The sequence below is a fragment of the Tamandua tetradactyla genome, chromosome 20 (assembly GCF_023851605.1).
Source record: "Tamandua tetradactyla isolate mTamTet1 chromosome 20, mTamTet1.pri, whole genome shotgun sequence".
NCBI lineage: Eukaryota > Metazoa > Chordata > Mammalia > Pilosa > Myrmecophagidae > Tamandua > Tamandua tetradactyla.
The window spans coordinates 37200358-37219822 of NC_135346.1; positions in this window are offsets into that span (position 1 = coordinate 37200358).

A 19465-nucleotide genomic window follows, 5' to 3' on the forward strand; every position below is an offset into this window, starting at 1 on the left:
TTAATAAGTGCCCACCCAGTCAGTGTGAACCCATGCAGCTTAATTTAGGCAATTTCAGAGCTACAGAAAGAGCAAACCTTGGTATCAAGCTCTGGATTCAAGTTTTGTGTATCCTCTTACCACTTGTGACAATTTGGATAAATCTCTTGGCTTCACGGAGTCACAGTTTCCTTGTATATAAAATGAAGCTAATAATAATACTTTTCTCACTAACTGGATTGATAAAATAAATTGATAAGGTAATGTGTGAGATAGCACTTTATAAATGCTAGACAAAAGTCAAATACTTTTCACAACAGAATTCTGCCAACATTCTTCTTGACCCAAGTCAACAAGTTGCAGAGGTCTGTGGGATACAGAAGCTCTGGGTCACTCTGCCAGAGTATAAATCCTTGGCAAAGCCTCTTACCAGTGTGTGACCTTGGTTGAGTGGTAGAATCTCTTTGAACCAGCTGTGTGACCTTGGGAGAGTGGTAGAATCTCTCTGAACCAGCTGTGTGACTTTGGGTGAGTGGTAGAATCTCTCTGATCCTCATTTCTCTCATGTCTAAATGGGAGGAAAAATAAGTGCCTGACTTCTTTGAGTTGTGAGAATTCATTGAAGTTGCTTAACATGGGCCTAAGGGGCCACTAGGTTTAGCTAACATTAACGCTTATTTGTTTCAGGGAGCAGGCAGTCATCCAGTGCTAATTAGCTTCTTATTATGCCCTTATGCCATTCCGCCAATCATATTTTAGGCATCTGATGCTATTAACTATGTTGTGTTATATTTTCAGTTATTATATAGAGGCCCATTTAGGTTTCCTAATTACATTATTTTTTCATGTGATTCCTTCATTATTGTCTTCCATATTTGAGATTTGCTGTGATAATGGGCCGATATTTTTTTCCCTGGAGCACTTCTTTCTTCTAGCAGCCCTCACTGATTCATAGTCAGAGTCGGGAGAGTTTAATAGTTCCCTCCAGTCTGGGCAACTAATGGATCTTGAGCTGCCTGGGGAATGAAGCTGACTTACAACTTATCTTTGATGAGTGTCTCTGTCCAGTTGAGGTTCACTTATCGTCTTGAGCACTTAGCACAGCGAGAGAAGAGTTGTTACACTTGGAGGGAAGTTTCCCATGTCATAAGAGGAGGTACAGGAGAATGTTGTGAAACCAGCTGCCATGAAATTGAATTACAGGTGTTGTATTCTTCCAGCCTTAAATTGCTCCATTATACCAGGCCCTTCTGTCTGTTTGGAACAAATAACCGCAATTTACTAGGATGCTAAAAGATGAGGGTATAAGCAGCCAGAGGTTGTTTAAGTGTTCCCTAATGACAGCAAATTACTCCTATCCATTGCAAATATGGGTTCCCTCCCAAGCCACCACATTTAAATGTGAAGGGGGGAAATGCCTCACTTTTCAATACTCTTCTTTCTCTCTCTATCTCTGCCTCTCAGCACAACTCTCTCAAAAGGTACTCTGGGTTTCTTTAATGTTCTTAATCATGTGCTCAATCAGCTTTATTTATTATCCTGCATAATATGTTCAATAATGACTTACGAAGCAGCCAGGGGTGAATGGACAATTTGCTTTCACTGCCTTGAGCTCCTCAACCCCTTTCCTCTTAATTTGGTGGAAATAGTGTAGGGATTCTGGAAATAGGAGCCAAAGAGTTGCCTTAACTCTGGAGGAAAGCTCCAAGGTATCCTTTTTGCTTCCTCATAATTGTATATTGTTGGAAGAGAGCTCTGTGTCACCCTCTTTTCGATACATTCTGGCTTGCTGAGGAGAACTATTGTTTTCCTTTCAAAAAGAAGAGCACATAATTATGATTTTTTTTTCTGGGATCATTCACAAGCTGACAAACTGCTTCAGCATTCCAGAGAGATTGGGGAGAGTGATCATTCATTTTTATATAAAGCAGGCATTAAAAGTGATCATAATTTTCTCAGAGTCAGGCAAATAATTGTAGGAAGTTGACTGAAACGTGTTTTGTATGTGGAGTTCTAATTTTAAAAATGAATTGCTGGTTTTCCTAAATGAAAACTGTCTATCAATAGCACTTGAGACATTTCTCATGAAAGGAAATTTGGATTTAGGTGGGGGATTTACTTAAATTGCACATGGCACATGGATGCTTTTAGACTTTTATTCTTAAAATATTTATGGTTTTAGTCCATTTTTATTACACATGTATATATGGATATAATCTTTTCTGAAAAATTCCGTAATGAAAAAGGACAGAGGAATTTTACAATTATAACCCCCCCAACCTGTTTCCTGCCACATCAATAGTAGTTTGGTGTGTCTGTATCATCCAGATTCTTTTCCATGATTATATACATAAGAACTGGTACATAGAGAAATAGGCAGTTTTGTTTTGTGACCATTTTGAGGAAATGGAATCATATTTTATTATGTTTCTCCATAGCTTACTTTTCTTTTATATTTTGTACATATGTCCATAAAAGTACATACAGATCTAGCTCATTCTTTTTAACGGCTGATTATTATTCCATGATGTGGGTGTTCCATAATTATTTGGCATATTGATGGACATTTAAGTTGTATTTTTTTTAGTATTTACAGAACAAGTACTGCTGTGAATATCCATATGTATGTATTTTTATGTTGTGAAGTGGACATCCAGGTTCGTTGCAACACTACATTATTGGAATCTGCTGACTTGTCATCCTCATGATGGACTAATGATAGCATATGTAGGTAGTACTAGTTGATACATATTTACAAGAGTATATGAGTTTTGACCCATGGGGCTGTGTTGGGAAGAGATGCTAAATTAAAATGAAAACAGCAGTGATTTATAAAGGTTTGTTTACCTCTAAGATACCCTGCAGAGCTGAACATGCACACTTCAAAATGTGAGAGAACTGAGAAAATTAAAAATATAAAACAATTTATGGTAATCAGCTTTCAGATTGTTTCACATAAAAGGAGAAACGAGTGTGTATTCCAGAATGGCTGTGGAACATTGAGTTTGCAGTGACTTATGATATTGGACAGAGGCCATGTGGTGTGATGATGACAGGCATCATATAGGAGAATAGTATCAAGTACTCAGACTTACTTGGGTTTGAACCCTGCTTCTGACCTGGGTGGGTTTGAGGTCTACAGGAGCTCACTAAATCTAAGGCTCTGTAAAACAGGGTTCACCATAACATGGCTCCTAGAGTTGTCTTGGGGATTGAATGACTAGTGAGTGCAAAATATCTAGCACAGCACTTGCCACCTAATGAGTCATTACATTACATTGTTTAGAAAATGTTATTACTATAAACCATCTCATTCACTGTCCTTATGATGCTGGACAAATCACCTTCATCTCACTAAGTCTGCTGTTTGCTCCTTCAAACAGGTGGCTGAATTGGATCATCTCCAAGATCCCTTGCAATATTTCCATTTTGACAAGTGTTTCTTCCTCTTGAAAAACAGAAGTTTCATTCATTGTCTTTGTAAGCCTTTTTGTTTACAGGGTAGGCACACACACGATGAGGTTAGGTTGACAGTTCCAGAGGCCACAGGCCTCCATGAATGGAGATCCCGCCATTTCTAATATGCAGCCTCAACTTAGTCAAGGAGTAACAGTCCCAATTAAGAGAAATCTAATTGTGGAGAGCCCTTTTACCTAGGACAAAGGTTGATCCACAAACAGAGCTTCCTGGTCTCTTCTAGCCTTCAGCCCCTACCACCTATCAGCTCACTCATCGTCTGCCAGGAAGGTCACATTCTCCTACTTTCCCTTGAGCACTGTCTGTCCCAGTGAGTGTTGCTTGTGCAATAACCATCACTCTAACAACTGCTACCTATATTAAGGCAAACTTATATGATGAACATTTTACATACATTGAATTATTCACTCATTAGTTGATAAGTGTTGAATGTGGATTATGTTAATCATAATTCTAAGTGCTAGAGTTATAGAAAGGAGCATAAAGTTTCTGGCTTTCTGGAGAATCCATTTTAGTGGAGTGTCTCAGACAACAAACAAATAAATAACTGATATTGTATTTTTAATACAAGTTAGTACGAATAAAAATATAGTTCAGAGAGAATGATGGGGAATACAAATTATATAGAGTTGTCAGGTAGGTCTCTCTGAGACTTGTTATTTGAACAGTATTTTGAAAGATGTGAATACAATGTATCATTGATTATATACGTGTGTGTGTGTGTGTGTGTGTGTGTGTGTGTGTGTTTGGTGTGGCAAGAAAGACATGACCATCTCCATTGTACCTATTAGTAAGTTGATGCTAAGGAAGTTTATGTAATATATAAAGAGTGTTTCTCAGTAGCAAGTAACAGAACATCCAACTAACAGTGACCTAACCAAACAGGAGTCCATTTTTATAACATAACGAGAACTTTGGAAGGAGGCAACAGCTTGCTCCAATTTAGAAGTTCAGTGATGTCAAGGCCAGATCTCTGTGATTGTCTCACTCTTCTCCTCATGATCTCAGGGAAGCTGCCCTGGGCAGCATTTCTGCATTCCATGCAGGAGGAACAAGGAGGAAAGGCACCTGTTCCATCTGCTTCACTTATTAGGAAAAAAAAAAAAATTACTGCTTTCCTCAGTATTCTTACTGGGAAGATCAATGTCCCTTGGCTACCCCTAACTTCAAGGAAAACTGAAGAAATGAATATTCTAGTTTTTACAACTCCCTAGTGAAAAAAAAGTTAGAAAGTTAGAGAGGAAACTTTGGAAATGAGTATTGGGTTAGTGTTTGCCACATATTACATGCCCCAAAATTGCACACCTGGGAAGCCAAGTCTGTATAGCAGCAAAGCTCTACTCGTCGGCTTTAGCAAAGCTCTTCTCATCCACTTTAGCTTTATCTGCTTCACCTGAGACAGTCATCTCTTACAGGGTCCAGACACGGTGACTGATGTCAGTACCAGCTCCATTGAAATACTAAGAGCAGTACCCTATCTGCAGTTACAGCAAACTTTTGGTTGCTATATTGCTGAGATTGGTGATATCACTTTCTATCTTTTAAGTATAATTTCCAGGCATTAAGATTTGTCTGGCCCAACTTTCACTCTGATTAGCCCATTGTTTCATAAGAGCCTGTGGAAGATGGATACATGATTTTTTACAAATCCAGAGACCAGAAGCCTTCTTGCAGATGTAGTTTAGATACTGGGTAACAGAAAATGCTGAAGTAAATGATTTATCTTCTGAAGAAATACTGATATCATTTCATTTGGGAGTCAACCAGAATTACAGAATCCTTCATGTCTGCTGAGTGCCCTTCAGTTTATAAACTGCTTTCATTTGCATAGCTATTCTGGGAAATAAGGCAGGAATCACTGTTGCTGGTTTACTGGCTGATAACCTGATGCTAAATAAAAACAAAATGACAATGTATTAAAACAAAACTTAATCTTTCAAAATTAGGGTTTCCTTAATCTTTTGAAAATACTTTCCTAAAGCAGGTTCAATTATTCCCTTTCAAATGCATGACTGCCCCAAGTTCCCTCCTAATTAGAAATGCAGAGCTGCCATTAGTTAGATGTAGAACAATTATTCCTAGTATAAACATCTATTCCCCTGCTTTAGCATTTTCTAAAAGCCTTTCAAAGTGAAATGATTAGATCATCAAGTCTTTTAAAAATAACTTCTGGCCATTTTTCAAATTGGAATAAAAGACTAATACATGCTAATTGTTAAAGATCCAAATTCTATATAAATGCTTACACTAAATAGTCCATTTTTTTCTTTAATAGCAACTCCAAAAACAAATTAACAAATTAGTTTATTTCCTTTCAGGCATTTTATATATATTTGCAATCATTATTATTTTATTTTATTTTTTATTATTATTTTTAATAATAGTTACTATTGTCATTATTAAGTGGATATGATTATAATGCTTTACTCTTGTTGCTTAATAATACATTACGAACATCATTCTATGCCAGTACTTAGAGATATAAGTAGGGTTATTGACATATGTAGACATATATCAATCTTTTTTCCCCACTTTGTGCTTTGTCTTTTAACTGTCTTAGTATCTTTGTCCATACAAACTTTTAAACTTTTAAGTAGTAAACTTTTCCTTTTTTAGTTTCTGGCCTTATGGCAATGCAAAGAAAAGCCAGAAACAGTCAGATTATACAGTATTTCAAGTTGGAAATGTAGTCTGGGTGGAGCTTTGGCAGTATGGAATCTCAGACTTGAGTAATTATCATAGTGAGCTGATATTTACCCACACCCATTTGCACTGTAGTCCAAACCAGGATTTAATAACCCCTAGCATATTTGCACAGACTTTCTCATTTTCTAACCATTTAAAATTAGTTCCAGAAGATGAATGACTCACTTTTAAATATGGTTCCCTTTGAATCTAGCTGTACACTTAGAAAGTTTTTGACAAGAGTCAGTGATTTGATCAAAACAACACAGTCATGACTTAGCTTACTGGAAAGTTCCATGTGTTTGTTTTGCCCCAAACACTCTCTCCAGCAAATACAATTTTAGGTTAAATCTGAACTTATCAATGGTGATGGATTTTCTAAATGAAGGCGTTAGAATGAAAAAATGATCAGGTGCTTGAGAAAAGAAAATGCCTAGGTGTTTGGCCATTCAACTAAATCTGCACGTAGGAATATAAATGATACAAGAAGTAAAATTTATAGAATCTGTACTTGTGTATGCCCTGCTTGAAAGAGTGAACTTTGGAAACCTGTCTTAGCTTTCAATTGTGGCTTCTCCACTTAATAATTATGTGAGACAAACTATTTAACTTTTCAAAGCCTCGACTTCCTATCTGTAAAATAGGTATATGGTCTACATCTACCGTTACCTAAACATCCTTTATTTTGACATATCTGACATTCATAGCACTGCCGATTATAAAAATCTTGGTGATCTGTTGAAGTCCCTCTGTGCGGGCACTATTTAAAAATCACAGCAGATGAAAGTAATGAGAGTTAATAAAAGCTGACTAAAACTGCCATTAATTTGGCATTTTTATAAGCAAATTCTCTCTCACAATCAATCCATGCTGTTAAAGTAGCCCAACTTTTCATTTTTATTTTATTTTTTATCTCTCAATCTTTCATCACTTCAAACTGATGACGCCTGAATATTTCTCAAGCAGTTACTACATATTCATGAAGAGCAGTTAACCTGTGGAAAGGTAGAGAAAGAAATCATAAAACTTTAGAGCTCAGTGCATTTCAGGCTCCTGTTATCCAACCTGCCAGTAGCACACTTGAGGAAATTGAGACCCAGCCAAGTCACATTACCTGCCCCAAACCAAATATTAGTAATAACGATAAAAAGCAACTACTACAAAAAATGATAATGCCTCAGGGGAGGCACTGGGCTTCTTTCATTCTGTCCCATCTGAAGATGAGACGCTCTTCCACAGGCTTTCTTTCCTCAGGGTGTCCAGGACCATCTGGTATCCAGGAAGGGAAGGTGTGTTCCTTCAGGCCACAGTAAACTGTGACAATAATTTGATACAATGTAATAAATTTGAAACAATAATTTGAGGCAATACAATAAATGCAATAAATTGTATCAAGCAATAAATAATAAATTGTATCAATAATACATTGTATCAAACAATAAACAAACAATATATTGTATCAAACAATGTCCAGGGCACTTAGTGCGGCTCCCCCTGGACAGCTGACAGTGGAAGTGCTGCAGAGGGCCTCAATACACGTGATATGCATGTTCGCTCCAGCAGAGGAGATAATGGGTAGGCGTTTGCCTGCTTCCCAGGGGTATCAGAGATGGGCAGTGGACCCTGGACAAGATGATCCCAAGCAAGGAGGGAAGTCTCTGGAGGGGGTCTGCTCCCCCCCTTGGCAAGCCCCTCCAGGTCTGTCCCTCCCATCCTGGGTTTCTAGGACCTCTCATCCTCCCAGCAGCACCCCTATCTCTCCTTCTCACCTTGGCCCATGTTATCTGTTCTAGCCCAAAATGGAGCTTTTAATTTATTTGTTTGCTAAATTCCCACAAATCTATTTTCTGGGCCCGTGAGACCACCTATTCCCTAGGCCGACAGTTGCCTCCTCTTGGTCTCTGTGCATTTCTGATGTTATACCTTCCTGGAGGAGATGCTTACAGAATAGCTTGATGATAAATGCGGAGGGGCCCAGAGAGAGAAGGGAGTCCCAAGGACAAACACGTGGTTGGTTGTATTTTAAAAATACCATCCCGCCCTCATCAGCATCGTCACTGTGACCATCATAGTCCCTGCACCAGCCCCCACTGTCAAGCAGGGACACTTACGAGGCTTATTGAGATCTTCCAGCACAGATCCTAAGTAGCTTATATCATTTGATTTTACAGATTCCCTATAACACTGGTTATAGGGTCCTATTGAATTGGCCCTATTCTTGTCTCCATTTTTTGAAGTGATAAAACTGAGACTTATAGTGACAAAAATAACTTGCCTAACAGAATAGTTCTCGAGCAAGGGCTATTTGGCCACCAGAGCATATTTGTCAATGTTTAGAAACATTTTTGATGGCCATGAACGAAAGTGTGCTACTATCTAAACATCCTAAAATGTGCAGAATAGCCACTACCCAAACAAGAATTATTTGGCCCAAAATGTCAGTAGTGTCGAGGCTGAGAAACTCTGGCCTCACATGATTTATTAGCAAATTGAAGAGAGTTGTTGTTATCATGAATGACTTTTGGTTTCTTATCAAATCCCTTTACTATATTCAGATAATCCTGTGCTTATTCTGTTTATGTGATAAATTCTAGCAATAGATTTTTAAATGTTAAAACCATTCTTTCATTACTAGGATAAATTTTACTTAGTCACAGTATGATACCGTTTATATGAAAACTGTATATATACAGAACAGTACTATATATTATTATGGGCATTTACATAGGTAGTAAAAGTATAAAAAAACTATAGGGGAGAAACCACCAATTTTTAAAAAATGGTTACCTCTATTAGAGAAAGGACAGGAATTTAATGAGGAGAGTTATTTAATGGGGTCTTGCATCATTTCTTTAAAAATAAGTCTGAAGCACAAAGTAAACACTTGTTTAACCTGGGGGTATGTATATGGATGCTGGTTATATTATTTTCCATACTTTTGTCTATTCACAATATTTCATATTTGGAAAGGAAAACAAAAAAAATCAAGCTAAAGTGATGTAAATGTTTAAATAGTAATTAAATGCCAGATGTAGATTCCCAAATCAGATACGACTATCACTAGAGCCAAAGCCCTTTGCCACATGACACTGCTCCACCATAACGTGTCATTGACAGGCTGAGGTAACAGCAGTGAGAGCGTGCTGTGAGCCAGGCACTTTTCTTACCAGCTGAAGCATATTAGCTCATTTAATCTTCCCAACAGCCCCACACGGTAAATACTTTTATTTTCTTCATTTTCTAAGTGAAGACATTGAAATACCAGAAGAGCACATCATTTGTTAACTTAATGTCATTTGTTTTCCTTTTCCCCAGAGCAGTGACCATGAATTGAGGTCCACGTGGACCGAGCAGAAAGCAACGTGTTCACTCTCTGGGAGTCACCCTGACACTACCTTCTCCCTCGTCCAACATTGGCATCGGTGTTCCCAAGTACCAAATCACCTCTCCCCATCTCCACTACCATTGTCCTTGTCTTAGCATTAGCTTGCACTTGAAATTGCCTCTTAACAACTCTCCCTTCCTGTTGTTGATTTTGTCCTCTTCTAGTCATCTTCTACCCACCAGCAGGAAAACTGAAATGGAGATTGGCTCCCATGGCTCCCTTTCACAAAAGTTTCACGTTGTTTTTGGATCAGAATAAAATTTTTAATGTAATTTTAAGGGCAGGCCTGAGTTAGTGAACAAACTGTTCTAGCCAGTCTTCCCTTTCCTTTCCCCTCTCTAGCCACTTGGCCAAGCTCATTTGTACCCCAGGGCCTTTGCACTTGTTTGTTATCCAGGGAAACAGCTCACCATCACCCTGGCCCCACTTTCATCCACGTCTCACTTCTGTAGCCAAGTTGTTGATTCTACCCACCATTATTTCCTCAGGAAAACTTTCTTGTCTCTTCTAAACTCAACTAGATCTGCCAAAATACACCTTCATAGAAGTTCATAATCATTCTTCATAATACCCACAATTATAATTAAATAATTAATTATGTAGTTATTTTAATGATTGCTAGAATATAAACACCCTAACACGAACACCAGGCCAATTTTCTTTATTGTTATTCTCAAGGCATAGTACAGTTCCTGGCACATAATACATATTCAGTAAACATATGAATGAATGAATGATTTATTTTTTTGTCTATTAATGTGATGAATGTACAGGAAGAGGGCACAGCTATTTCATTTCTTGTGGCCTAAGTATGTCTCTTACTTGAGTCATGGTGACTGGATCTGAAGGATGAAAGGCATAGTCCAGAATGGTCTCCGGGTTGTGAGCCAAAGGGCCAGGGACTAAGTACAGAATAAGGAACTGTAGGTCACAGAGAATGTTTTGTGGGTGGGGCAGTTCCATTTAAAGTGTCAGAATGGACACATCTGTGGAAAGGACTGGAACATGGCATAGTTCGTCTGTACTTGGGTTTCCATTTATGATTTCGACATGTCAAAACTATTGATTCCAAAGCTTAATTGTGCATAAAAAAATCACATTATGCTAGCTCAGAATGCTGATCCCAGAGCAACTCTGTAGAAGATTCCAAATCAGGAGATTTGGGTCAAGGCCCAAGAATCTGGATTATAATATAGGAGTGGAAACAGGGAAGGAAAGAAAGTAGTCAACCAGGAAAACAGTTTGAATATCCCTGTAATAATACACCTTCTGAATGAATGAAAACACAAATCGAAGTGAACATCTAAATGACAGTGTGTCAAATATGTCAATGGATTACTTTTAGTCAAGAAGGATTTTGCATTATTATTATGCCAGTGAAATATGTTAACTAATCTGTACTGCCTGGTGGCTTTTGTCTCTAACTTATCGATGACAAAGGTGAATGTTGGTTCTATTTCCCTTGTCTAAACTCAGCCTTCACCAGGTATAAATTCCAACTGTGGCCTTTCATGCTATGATTCCTTCTTATTTAAGCTCTGAAACAATAGAAATTATTGGCCACCAAGCCTTTAAATATATGCATTTTGTGTTATTTTTAAAAAATTAATTTTTAGGAACAGAAATATTTCTTTAGAGAAAAGAGAGGGGAAAAGTGTTTGAGTTAAAAAAAATGTTATGGTGAAAAATGATGATGCTACATAACTACCCTAGAAAGGGAGTCTATTTACAATGAGAAAATCACTATTTAAAGAGCTGACTAAAAAAAAATACACACTGGCCTCTCAGATGACCAATTAGGTCAAAAAGCTGGTCTCATCTGATTTCATTAGCTTGTGGCACAGGGTGCCTCATCTGGGACTTGTATTTTCTTAATCATGCAGTGCTTCACAGCTGGGCTGAAAATGCTGCCACATTATTTTTGAATGCAAGATATTTGTGATTCCAGACTCTCCCAGGATTTTAACTCTCTTGCCTAAATAGTTTGACACAACAACAGATGGTCCACATTGGATCATTGCAACTACCTTGGCTATTAAGGTAGTCCTTGGAATAACAACTAACACTTTAGGCTTCATAGTCTGATGTTTAATGTGCACACACCTACGAGAAACACTCATTGAGATCTCTGTTAGGGCTACAAGCTTCTGAAGGGAACACAATGCCTGGCACCCAGATGTACTCATTAAGTGCCTGAGGCATAAGATGAATTAATTGTGTGAAGTCATACTACCTCCTATTCCTCCAGTCCCTGGAGGGTAGCTGTCAGTCCCTAGGAACCAGCCTGAGGTGGAGATTAGCATGCAAGACTCCTAGGAGGGAGGGCTGATGGGATCCGTACCAGTGGGAAGGAAGGGAAAGAAGGATTGAGCAGAGGCAGAAGTTGGGCAGCCATGGAATTTCTGCAGAGCCTTTACTAGCCCCATAGGGAGCTTTGAAACTGGGATCCCTCTTTAGAGTTGCCCCTAGTTGAAGCAAAGAAGTTGAGGTTTTACAGTTCTGCCTGGACCAGTCCTTGGGTATAGAGGAGTGAAAGTTGAGGGCTTCTGCTGGCAGTACCCCTGTAAGTTGGGGGAATCAGCTCTTCATTCCATACGGGGGTCTGGGTAGTGCATTATGATGAGCTCTATGCTGGTGCTGGGGAATTCATTGGGTCTGGCTCAGATAAGAGTGTAGATGGCCATGACATCACGTACTAGTATACATAGTCCTGGAAATTTCTTACCAACTGCAGATACCTCTTCAATGCCATTTAGTGCATGCACATGTGGTGATTAGGATCACTATTTTAGTAACGGTTTTTAGCCTTTATTTTTAATTTGATATTAAAATTCTTCTAGCACATGGATGAACCTTGAAGATATCGTGTTAAGTGAGATACGTTAGATACAAAAGGACATATAGTGTACGATTTCACCTACGTGAAATGACTAGAGTAAGAAACTTCTTCTTAGGGACAAAAAAATAGGTTACAGGTTACCAGGAGCAGAAAGGAGGAATGCTTAATGAGTGCAGAGTTTTTGTTTGGGGTGATGCAAAAGTTTTGGTAATGGATGATGGTGACGGTGGCACAACACTGTGAATGTAATGAAGTCACTGAATTGTATTCTTGAAAGTGGTTAAGATGGGAAGTTTTATGCTGCATATATGTTACCACATTTAAAAAAATGATACCAAAGTAATTCATCTTTGGAGGGGGGTTGCAAAAATAATTCTCCCAAAGAAACACACAAACAAACTAATCATTTTTCTCAGAAAATTTCAGTAACCTGCTGGGCATACTGGGATACACATGGTCTCTTGGGTGAGGAAGAATGGCCAGTTGCAGGGAACCCCCCCCATAAGGAGGGGCACCATATGGGAAAGAGTGATCCAACTGACAAGATTCAAAGGACATCGCAAGCTAGGCTCAATCCAGACCCTTGTCAGTGCCTGGAAGATTCTGTCTGGCTCCTAAGAGAGAGGTTGCAGAACGGGAGGTGCTCGCAATGATCCAGTAGGTGGAGGAGCTGGGAATTTGGCTTGAAATAGCCCTTCCCACTGATGGGAGCAGGGGTGGAAAGGACTTGAGTCTGAGTCAGGTGACTGGCAGGAGCAAAGGAGGGGCTGAGTGCCCAGGCCAGAAGGGAAACCAGCTGGAGTTTGGGCTTCTCAGTGGGGACCTGGAGAACACTTAGAAGGGCACCCAGAATCCCAGGCTTGGGGCCACAAGACTGAGCCCAGATGCACCTTCCATAGAGCTGGAGCTCAAGACATTCCATCAAATGTGAGGATAATTGATTAAACTGCAAACTGATAGTTTATAGAGTCTATAACTAGGTAGGACTGAGGAAGGCGAGGACTCAAGAGCTGGTTTGATTCATGCAATTCCTATTTCCCTCTGGCCTTTGCTTATATTTATACATGACAATTATCATTTCCTCTTTTCACACCAAGTTTTTTCTGTCCTACTGTTACTCACTGTGGTCACCCTTTATCCACCTAAGCTTTTTCTCAGTGCCTCCTGAGCCCCAACTTCTGCTCTAGCTAGCCTCGCCTCCTTAGCATTTCCCTTCTCCAAACATGTTTAGCCCCTGCCCTGCCTAAGCTGTTTCCCCACTCCTGAAATGAATGTGACCCGTATCTCTGACTCCCTGAGCCCCACCTATCCTAGAGACCCACCTCAAGCCTCTCCTGCTCATACTACTCTCCTGCCTCCTCACGTTCCAAACCCCTTTGGGGCCTGCATTCGTGCTGTTGATTTGGTGCTCTAGCCTATACGACTTGGCACTGTTTGTCATTGTGTCACACACACATAAGCCTTATTGCCCTAACTATCATGATTTGTGATTATCCATTTGCTTGGGAGTTGTTCAGTGTGACTCCTGTTTCCCTTAATAATTGACTAGCCTATTGGAACAGGAACTTTGTTTTTCCATGTCAAATATTGTGTCTGATGCATGTCCATGCTCAACAAATGCTGTGTGAATGAATGAACGAAAGCAAATGAGCACCGTGTGCAAAAAAATTTCTTGTGTTTGTAAGTAAATCAAACATTAGAAAGTTTTCAGTTGCCGCCTTTGTAGTTTATTTAAGCTTTCTGTGAATTAACCCAACATAAATCCACATGGACACTGAAATCGTTCATTTCCAATCCCAATTGACTGGTTTATAACTGTTGGGGCTAGAAGGGTTTAGAATTCACAGAAACCAGATCCAAACACTGCCATTCCCTGCCCTTCCTCTAGCTATCTCTCTCTCCAGGTTATCATTTGTCTCCCAGCATGTCTGCCCTGTCATTTTATGTGTAATTAATGCTGCCCATGATAAGAATTTCTTTGACAGGTTTCCCAGCCAGTAGAGTAAATTTAGAGACCTAATTACCACATGCCTGAACTCTGGGTTTCCTTCTGAGGCCTCAGCTATGATACTGCAGATGAATTACTTGTTCTGTGCTACTTTCTGGGGATAAGGCTCTTTTGAAATTGTGATATCTATCTCCACAATATTCCAAATGCCAGCAATTGACACTGGGCTCTGAAACAGAGCATGTGTGGCTTTCTGTACTTAACACAACCCTGTTTTGCTGCTTCATTTCTGCCTTAGATGGACAATCTCTAGGAAGACAAATAGCTCAGCTTAGAAATCTTTTGTAGACAGGCTTCAGTTCATTTTCTTTTCCCTTTTTAGTAATGGGGGAGGGAGGAAGATATAGGTGAGATATTGCTTGCATCTTAAAGTAATTTGAGCTTTCAGGTGCACACAGGAAGTATGGATCAATAACAGCAGTGATGATAATAGTATTTGCCAAACATCTATGAGTTCAGCATTGCACAAGAAACAACCATGTATATTGGTTTCTCTTACATATTCCTATTTTAGAGATGATTTGAAATTGAGTCTTGGCATTTAAGTAACTTTCCTATTAGCTGGCAGAGATGGGACTCAAACGCAGGTCTCTTGGACTCCAAAGCTCAGACTCTCCACAATACAATATGGTAATCTGTCAATGATACTAAATTCCTTGGCTGTAAATCTTGGCTAGATTTATGACATCAGGAAGAGAGTACCCACAGAACAGCATTTTCTGAGGGTTTTAAGCAAGAGTGACAAAAACTCAAAAATTATGTTTTAAAAGAATGTCAAAGTATATTGATTGCAACTTTGGGCATATTTTAAGTCAAATGACAACCTAAGTATTGAGTTAGTAATTTCAGAGATTGTAGTTACTGTGTTGTTCTAGTCAGAGCAAGTTTTCATAGCAATGCAGGGCTTAATATGTCTTGTCTAGTCTAAGCCCTTGTCCCTCAGCTGGCATCCACCTAATCTGTCCATGGCAGGTGGCTTCTGCTGCTCCAGTGAGAAGTGTACCCATGGATGAAATTTCATGAACTGTTCACTGACTTCTTCCAGTCCATTTGTCAGAATCATTAGAATGACTCTTGTTGCTGGCTTCAGAAACATTAAGCCATCTCCCCCTTCTGAAGACGTTTGTTAGCTTAATAACAATAATGATGATGATTTATATCTGTAAAGCATTTTCTACTTTATAAAGCACATTTTACATCCTGAATTAAATGAAAGCGCATTTTAGTTAAGTAAGGCAGGGATTTATTATCTGTTTACTCCGCAAATGTTTATTTGCATTAAAATATCAATTCCATTTTGTTGGTGAGTAAACTGAGTCACGGGGAGAACAAATTACCTATTACATGTCTCTCAGTCTTATAAAGCCAAGTTTAGGACGTTTTCTACAATTCCAAGTGGTCTGATGTTTCAAGGGTAAGCCATGTGCTTCTTTTCCTAAACGATGGAAAATTATGAAAGCTTGCAATACACAATGCAAGCTTTCATTTCATATATGTATTTGTTTGTTTTCTAGGCTGCTTAAAGCAGATAACATGAAATGAATTGGTGTTAAGTAATGGGAACTTTTTAGTTTATAATTTGAGGCCATGAGAATGTGCAAATCAAGGCATCATCAAGGCAATGCTTTCCTCCTGAAGACCAGCTGCCAGTCATCCTAGGCTCCTCTGCCATATGGCAAGTCACATGGCTGCATCTGCTGGTCCATCCCGTCTCTTCCAGGTTCCATTAATTTCAGCTTCTTTCCATTCCATTCTCTCTCTCTCTCTGTCTCTCTCTCTCTGTCTCTCTCTCTCTGTCTCTCTCTCTCTGTCTCTCTCTCTCTCTCTCTCTGTCTCTCTCTCTCTGTCTCTCTCTGTCTCTCTCTCTGTCTCTCTCTCTCTCTGTCTCTCTCTCTCTCTCTCTCTCTCTCTCTCTCTCTCTCTCTCTCCCACCTTCTCTCTCCCTCTCTCTCCCTCTCTCTCTCTGTATTCATTCTGTTTCTAAAGGGCTATAACAAAACAAAAGGTCCTACTTACAATGGGTTTACACACACAGGAATGGATTAAATTTAAGAACATGTTTTTCTAGGGTACATCCAGCTTCAGCCCACTGTACTATGTATGACAGTTTCTATGCCATCTTGCATTAATCAGCAAATAATTCCTTTCCTTTGAAGCATGATGTATGTTTGTTTTCTTTATTAAAATGAGGGTACAGAGTTCTTGCCTCCCATGCCAGAGACCCAGGTTCAATTCCTGTTGCCTGCCCACGTAAAAAAAGAAAATGAGGGTAACTGCTTAAACAGGAGAGCTTTTGGTTGAAAAACTAAACCCTGAAAGTAATGGGTACTTAAAATATGAGTTAAAAATTATATATAGCTTATAATTAGCAATGTAAAGCACTTCTCCAAAGGTTCTTGTTTAAAAAATTCAGGGACTTTGACTGCATTTGGTTTTGTAAAGAGGTTAAGGATTCTCAAAGATAAGTAATTCAGCATTTGTCTTGCCTGATTTCTGGGGTCTAGGATAAACAGACTCCATGGAGATTCTCAATGATCCTTCCTACTGGCATTCACACTTGTATGTGGCCCCCTCCTAAAATAAATAGGATCAACTTGGATGTTACAAAAACAACGACAGGGTGACTTCCAAGGTGTGCTGGTTTGAAATTGTTACGTACCCCAGAAAAGCTGTGTTCTTCTAATCCAGTCTTGCGAAACAGACCTATTTTAGGGTGGGGCACTTTGATTAGGTTGTTCCCATGGAGATGTGACCCAGCCCATTCAGGGTGTGACTCCAGTCCTCTTACTGGAGTCCTAGAAGAGGGAGACCTTTCGGAGAAACCACAGCTGCTTGGAGAGTTGACACAGAGAACAGAGAAATGAAACCACATGACAGACATTTGGAGAATGCTTGGAGACAAGACCCTCAGAGAGGAAGCCAGTAGAACCAGGAACTGAAAGCACTGAAACTTGGGAGCAAAGGACCAGAAGACATTGCCATGTGCTTTCCCTTGTGGCAGAGAAACCTCGGACGTGATCAGCCTTTCTTTAGTGAGGGTATCCTCTTGTTGTAGTCTTAATTTGGACATTTTCATGGCCTTAGAACTGTAAATTTGTAAACTAATAAAAGCCCTTTGTAAAAGCCAGTCCATTTTTGGTATATTGTATTCCAGCAGCATTAGCAATTCGAAATTCAAGGCTAGGTCCAAAAGACACATGTGGCTTCTCTCTTATGTTTTTGGATCTTGCACTCTGGGAGAAGCCACCTGCAATGACGTGGACATTTAAGCAACCCTGCAGAAAAGCCCCTATAACAAGGAACTAAGGCTTCCTTCTAATAGTCATGTCAGTGGGCCATCTTGGAAGTGAACCCTCTAGCCCCAGTCAGGCACCTTCAGATGACTGCTGTCCTGGGCAACAATTTGAGTGCAAGCTCATAATGTGCTCCAAGCCAGAAGCACTTAGCTAAACTCCTCCCGATTTTCTGGTGCACAGTAATTACAAGATGATGTATCTGTTATTTTAAACCATTGCATTTTGGGGCCATTTGTTATGTGGCAATGAATACCAGATACAAAAGCAAATATCATAGGCAACTTTTGATCCTCATCTCACTTGAACTCTTAACAGCTTTCAACTTGGTTGGTCATGCCTTCTTCCCTGAAATATCTTCTTGTTCTCCTTTCTTTCTAGTCACCCCCTTTCTGTTTCTTTTACACAATCATCCTTCTCTACCTAGTGATTAAATGTTGCCATTATTTAAGGCCCTGCCTTAGCCCATGTTCTCTTCTCATCTGGACATCTTTAACTTTTCTTATAGAACTATTACTGAATATTTTCCTGTTTATTTGCTTATTCATTTCATTAACCTTTCTTTGCCCCTACTAGAATTTGTGATCCATGAAGAGTCATCTTATCTGTTTGACACTGTATATCCCAGTACCTACAATAGTTGTAGGCAGCCTACAAGCACCTACTAAGTATCTGTGGTGAGTGAATGAATGTTCTCTTTTTGAGCAATCTTGTCTACATCCATGGCTTTAATTTCCAGTTATATGATGATATCTCTGAAATTTATATCTATAGCACAAACCTGTGTTCTGAACCCAGGAATGTTTCTAATAGGAATTATTTGACATATCCACTTGGATGTTTCAAAGGCATCTCAAATTTAATATACCAAAAGCTGAATCTAGACTCCTCTTGAAATAGGGTTACAATCCCAGGTATTCTGGTTATATAATCCTAAGTAACAGATCATGCCAAAAGTTGGTGGCTCAGAATAATAAGAACCTTTTTTTTTTTAATTATTTCTTGTGTTTTCTGTGGGTCGGAAATTGGGTAAGGGTTCAGCTGGGTGGTTCTCTCTTGGGGTCTCTCATGTGGTACAGACAGGCACTAACTGGAGCTGTAACAGTTGGAACTTTGATATTCTGGGCTAAACAAATCCACTATTAGTTTTCTATTGCTGTTACAAATTGCCATGAACTTAGAGGCTGAAAACAACACTTCTTTATTATCTCATTCTTTTCCTGAATCAGAAGTCTGGGTGCAGGGTAGCTTAGTTGTGTTCTCTGATTAGGTCTTACAAAGCCAAAGTCAAGGGGTTGACAAGCCGGTCCTTATCTGGGGAAAACTCTTCCAGGTTCATTCAGCTTGGTGGCAGAATTCCATTCTGTGTCATTTGCTGGCTTTTGACCAGGTGCAACTGATCTCTCAGCGCCTAGAGGCCACCTGCATTCCTTGCTCTCTGGACTCAAATTCTTCTTGTGCTTTGAGTTACTTTGCATTTCTGCCTCTTCTTCCTGCTCTTTTGATCTTTAAGGGCTCATTTGATTAGATTAGGCTGGCCAGGAAAACCCAGGATAATTCAGAGGCTCAATATTCTGCTGTCACAAGTCTTAGGCACCAGTACAGTAGTATATGGTTTGTCTTGATGCAGGTAGTGGTAGAGTCGCATTTGTGTGAATTTCTCCCCATTTCTACCCCAGAATTTGGTAGATGAAGCTAATGAATTTGGAACTACAGGGTCTCAAATTATTTTAAATAATGGCATTCTCACTCTATTACTGAAGGCTGGCAGAAGTTCACATTAAAGCACTAGTTCCCTG